Below are 6,160 nucleotides of genomic sequence, written 5' to 3' on the forward strand. Positions count from 1 at the left end.
CTTGTGGCTATGCTGGTCACGTGTTAGCAGAAGTCTTATAAACTTCCGGGCTGTCCTATCAGGCTAAGATGTAGGGGGGTGCGCCTGTAGACTCCCAGAACCTACTTTGTCTTGGCCAAGTTAGCTGGGACTCCTGTGATCTGGGAGTCACTTCTCAATGAAGATTGGTGGGCTTTCTCACAACACCCTTAATATTATATAAATTCTTTACATTTCTATAACGCATGCATTTATATGTATATATACACATATGTATATATAAGACCAGCTAAATAAAGGACTATGCATTATATAGTTTATATTTTATATATATATATATGAGATACTGATTTGGGTGTGTTTCTAATATGATTTTGATTTTAATGACTATTCCAGATGAGTACCTAATTTTTTAGTTGATATAATTCACATAACATAAAATTCACCCTTTTAAAATGTGTAATTGGGTGGTTTTTAGTGTATTCACAAAGTTGTGTAACCATCACCACTAATTCCAGAACATTTCCATCATCTCAAAAAGAAATCTTATACCCATTAGTATTCACCGCCACCCGCACACCCCCCACCTTCCCAGCCCACGGCAACCACTAATCTACTTTTTATCTCTGTGGATTTGCCTATTCTGGACATTTCATATAAATGGAATCCTACAATATGTGGCCATTTGTCTGGCTTCTTTCATTTACCATAATGTTTTCAAGGTTCATCCATGTTACAGTACTTCTTTTCTTTTTATGGCTGAATAATATTTCATCATATGGATATACCACATTTTGTTCATTCATCAATTGGCAGACAACGGGGATGTTTTCACTTTTTGGTTATTATATAGATAATGCTGCTATGAATATTCATGTACAAGAATACTTCCACCGCAAATTTGTGTGGGAATATAAATCTGGATTTTTAACTTTTGACAGCACGAGAAGTGATTAAAGCACCTTGACATTGTTTGTGATTCAAACAATGTAGGATGTCATTGAATGACTTTACTGCGGTACAGGTTTCAGGTATAAACACTGTTTTGCCTTATAATTTTACGTTAAATTCATTAAGGAATATTACTAAGTCTATGGCAAAAGCCATTTTAAAAAACTATTCATGTTCAATAATAGTGGTCAAGAGTGGGGTTCTTCTCATTTAGAAAATTTTCTAAAATTTTGAATTCAAATTCAAATTCAAATTCAAATTTTCTAAGGTCTCGAACTACTGACCTCAGGTGATCCACCCATCTTGGTCTCCCAAAGTGCTAGGATTACAGGCGTGAGCCACCGCGCCCAGCTGAACTTCACTGTTGACACTACTGTCAAGAATAACACAAGATAGATTCAAGTTTGTTTGTTTGTTTTTTGCAAAGTACCTGCTGTTTAATAATACAATTAATAACTACAGGATTTTAAACAACTTACATTTTGACAAGTATTGTACATTTTTCTAAACCTTTTCTGCTCCATACATATTTGTAATACATCTTAGCAGATTCTGCTTTAGACTGAATTGAATTAGTGTTTTCTTGACTTCTTTGAAAATACTCTCATCTGCAGTTGTTCCACACAGACCATACACACAGGCCAATTTTTTTTTTTTTTTTTTTTTTTTTTTTTTGAGACAGAGTCTCGCTCTTGTCACCCAGGCTGGAGTGCAGTGACACAATCTTGGCTCACTGCAACCTCCACCTCCCAGGTTCAATCGACTCTCCTGCCTCAGCCTCCTGAGTAACTGGGATTACAGGCACACGCCACCATGCCTGGCTAATTTTTTTTTTTTTGTATTTTTAGTAGAGGCAGGGTTTCACCATGTTGGCCAGGCTGATCTCAAACTCCTGACCTCAAGTGATCTGCCCACGTCGGCCTCCCAAAGTGCTGAGATTACAGGCGTGAGCCACCACGCCCGGTCCAATTCTTCAGTCACTTTAAACTCAACATTGACTCCTTGAGTAAAAAACAACAACTGAGCAATATTGGTAAACATTCAATTCATCAGGAGCCAAGGAAAACCACTTGAAATCATTTGCTTTGTTTTTGTTTTTGTTTTCGTTTTTGAGACAGGGTCTTGCTCTGTCACCCAGGCTGGAGTGCAGTGGCATGATCACAGCTCACTGCAGCCTCAAACTCCTGGGGGCAAGTGATCCTCCCACCTTAGCCTCCCTAGTAGCTGGGACCACAGGTGCACACCACCACATCGGCTATTTTTTTTTTTAATTTTTTTGTAGAGACAAGGTCTTGCTATGTTGCCCAGGCTGGTCTTGAACTGTTGGGCTCAAGGAATCCTTCTGCCGCAGGCTTTTAAAGTGCTGAGATTACAGGTGTGAGCCACCGTGACTTGCCCTTTTTTGTTTGTTTGTGTTTTGATGTTGCTTTCAATGTCCTCAACTCTTAGAGCCACTGTTCTTGCTGAAAGGTGAATAGTCTTCAACAAGTTTTATTTTTCTTGAGCCTATTTCTTTGACTTCTGCAACCAAACACAATTTAGCTCAATATCAGTAAATGACTTTCCTTGGTTGGCTAACAAAGGAGCCACTCAGAAACTTACTTTGACTACAGGCTTATTTTTATTTTTTCCTTTTTTTTGGGGGGGGGGGGATGGAGTCTCACTCTGTCGCCCAGGCTGGAGGGCGATGGCATGATCTCAGCTCACTGCAACCTCCACCTCCACCTCCCAGGCTCAAGCAATTCTCCTGCCTCAGCCTCCTGAGTAGCTGGGATTACAGGCATGCGCCACTACACTTGGCTACTTTTTGTATTTTTAGTAGAGATGGGGTTTTTCCATGTTGGCCAAGCTGGCCTCGAACTCCTGACTTCGTGATTCGCACACCTCAGCCTCCCAAGTGCTGGGATTACAGGCATGAGCCAATGCGCCTGGCCTGTTTTTTAGTTTTATTATGAATTTTGCCATAATAAGATATTCTACTTAAAATTTTAAATTTTACTAGCCATTGCTCTCCTCTGAGTTGGGAATATCGTGATGAATGCTTAGTCTGGTAACAATGAGGTACATTATAATCTTGTAGCAATGTGATGGTGTCATTGTGTAACAAACCCAATGCTCCCACATCTAATTTGGTAACTAAGTAATCCACACTCCATTGTACCTTAAAAGCAAGACCTTCAAAGTCCACTTTCTTTACTTTTGACACAATAGGTATGCACTTATAACTTTTTTTAATGCCATGGTAGATACATGTGGTATTCAATACACTGTGGAGTTATGCTGCATTCCTGCAATTTGTAGTACTTGGAGCAGCAGTATGAGGTGATGAGAGCACCACACACAGTCTCTGTCACTCAACTCTGCCATTGTAGCACAGATGCAGCCACGGCCAATACAGTAGGCCCTCTGCATCTGTGGATGCAGGACCCACAGATACAGAGGGCCGAATGAGGGACTTTAGCATCTGTGGATTTTGGTATCTGAGAGGGACCCTGGAACCAGTCCCCTGTGGATAACAAGGGATGACTATGCATAAATGAAAGAGCATGGCTGTGTCCCAGTGAAACTTTATTTACGGGCATTGAAATTTGAATTTCATGTAATTTTCATGTGTTACAAAATATTATTAAATCTTTTGACTTTTTTCAACCGTTTAAGAATATAGAAAGCCATTCTTAGTTTATAGGCCATAGACAAATAATGGCAGGTTAGATTTGGCTGTAGTTTGCTGAGCCCTGGTCTGATGGATGTGGCTGGTTTGATTGAATTCCCATGTACAACATGGTAGACATGTGTATTAGTTTCATATTACTGCTGTAACAAGTTACCACAAACTTGGTGGCTTAAGACAACACAAATTTATTATCTTAGAGTTTTGGACATCAGAAGTCCAAAACCAACATCAGCAGTCTAAAGTCAAGGTGTCAGCAGGTCTGATTGCTTCTGGGGGCTTCAGGCTTCCATCTTTTGCCTCTTCCAACTCCTACTGCAGACATACTTTGGCTCCTTCCCTGGTGGCCACATCATTCCAATCTCTGCTCCAGTCATCACATGGCCTCCTGTTTGACTCCTACTTCATCCCTCGTATAAGGACTGGTGTGATTGCTTCAGGCCCACCCCTTTAATCCAGGATAATATCCCCGTGTCAAGATTCTTAATTTAATCACATCTGCAAAGTCCCTTTTGCCATGTAAGGTAACATATTCACCAGTTACAGAGATAAGGAAATGGAGATCTGGGTGGGGGGGTGGAGGGGGCAGGGTTGTGCATTATTCAGCATACCACACCATGCCTTTGTTTTCTTTGATTCAGTAATTTAGCAGGTAGTGAAATTCTTTTTTTTTTTTTTTTTTTTTTTTTTTTGAGACGGAGTCTGGCTCTGTCACCCAGGCTGGAGTGTAGTGGCGTGATCTCGGCTCACTGCAGCCTCTGCCTCCCAGGTTCCAGCGATTCTCCTGCCTCAGCCTTCCAGGTAGCTGGGATTACAGGCATGCACCACCACGCTTAGCTAATTTTTTTGTATTTTTAGTAGAGACGGGTTTCGCCATGCTGGCCAGGCTGGTCCCAAACTCCTGACCTCAGGTGATCCGCCCGCCTCGGCCTCCCAAAGTGCTCGGATTACAGGCGTGAGCCACTGTGCCCGGCCTGAAATCCCATTTTCAAGGCCTTAATTTCCCCCATTTCCCTCAGCTTTGATATTCCCCTCCCTCCATCCCAACCTCTTTGTCTCTCTCTTTCTTCCCCCCACCACTTATGTCCTAGAGGCTGAAGATGAACAACATACTACAAGTTGTCAAGAGCAAAAGCACACACTTTGCTAACTGTTGCTTCCTAAAAGTGATTCTCTTGAAATATTTTCTGAGATTATTTGAGTCAAGAAAGACCTTTCGATTTTATTTTCTGTTGGTGCTTTGTTGCTGTTTGTACTAAATTTTATCAACAGAGGTGAAAACTGTAGGAAAGTAAAAGTCCTTTGCCTTCACTGGATAACAGAAATACAAACTTACAGCCTGATAAGGCAAGAAATGATCTTTAATTTTGTCTCTTCTCCTAACCCAAAATACTTCAGGAAAATAAAAATCTATTTTTCATGTTGAAATCTTCATGAATGAAATGTCACAATTTTTTTGGTTTTTTTGAGACAAGTCTTGCATTTTTGCCCAGACTGATCTCAAACTCCTCACTTCAAGCGATCCTCCCACCTCCACCTCCCAAAATGCTGGGATTACAGGCATGAGCCACTGTGCCCAGCCCACTTTTCTTTCAATTGAGGAGACTTGTCCTTTCTGGACCCCTGCTCTTGGGTAGGGGTGGTGCTTGGCTGTGAAGAGGGTATTTCTTCAAGATGTCAAGGTGAAAAAAGGGTAGAAAGAATGCTTGGCCGAACTGTGCTATAGTTAGTATGTTCTAGCCTGATAATCATCATGCTGGAAAACAATCTTCTGTATCGCTGCTTGCTATGACAACCCTGCTTCTGCTGAGGAATGTGGGGGCACGGTGTTCCTGCAATGTAGCTTCATTCCTTAGTCAGAGAATGCTACTCCCATGCAGGTGCCAGGGGGCTTCCAACCGTTTGGGTCATGCTCCTGAGTTTTTTTGTTTGTTTGTTTGTGTTTTGTTTTCTGAGACGGAGTTTCGCTCTTGTTGCCCAGGCTGGAGTCCAATGGTGCGATCTCAGCTCCCTGTAACCTCTGCCTCCTGGGTTCAAGCAATTCTCCTGCCTCAGCCTCCGGAATAGCTGGGATTATAGGCACGCACCACCATGCCCGGCTAATTTTGTATTTTTAGTAGAGACGGGGTTTCTCCATGTTGGTCAGGCTGGTCTCAAACTCCTGACCTCAGGTGATCCACTTGGCCTCCCCAAGTGCTGGGATTGCAGGCTTGAGCCACTGAGCCCAGCCCTTAGTTTTCTTGATTATGTAGTCCAAGAAAGGAAGAGAAAGGGGGTTTCAAAAAACAGACAAGCTCACAACAAACTTACATACATCTATATCCTTCAATAAATTTCAGATATGTATATCCAGTAGCAGGAGCTTCTCAGTCCCTTTCATACTTTCCAGTATGGTACATGCTTCTTAATAGGATATTTTCTTTTTCTTTCTCTCCTTTTTTTTTTTTTTGGTCTGGTTGCGTTGCCCAGGCTGGAGTGTAGTGGCATGTTCTCCACTCACTGCAACCTCTGCCTCCTGGGTTCCAGCGATTCTTCTGTCTCAGCCTCCCGAGTAGCTCG

Source organism: Pongo abelii, chromosome X, assembly GCF_028885655.2.
Source record: "Pongo abelii isolate AG06213 chromosome X, NHGRI_mPonAbe1-v2.0_pri, whole genome shotgun sequence".
Classification (NCBI taxonomy): Eukaryota; Metazoa; Chordata; class Mammalia; order Primates; family Hominidae; genus Pongo; species Pongo abelii.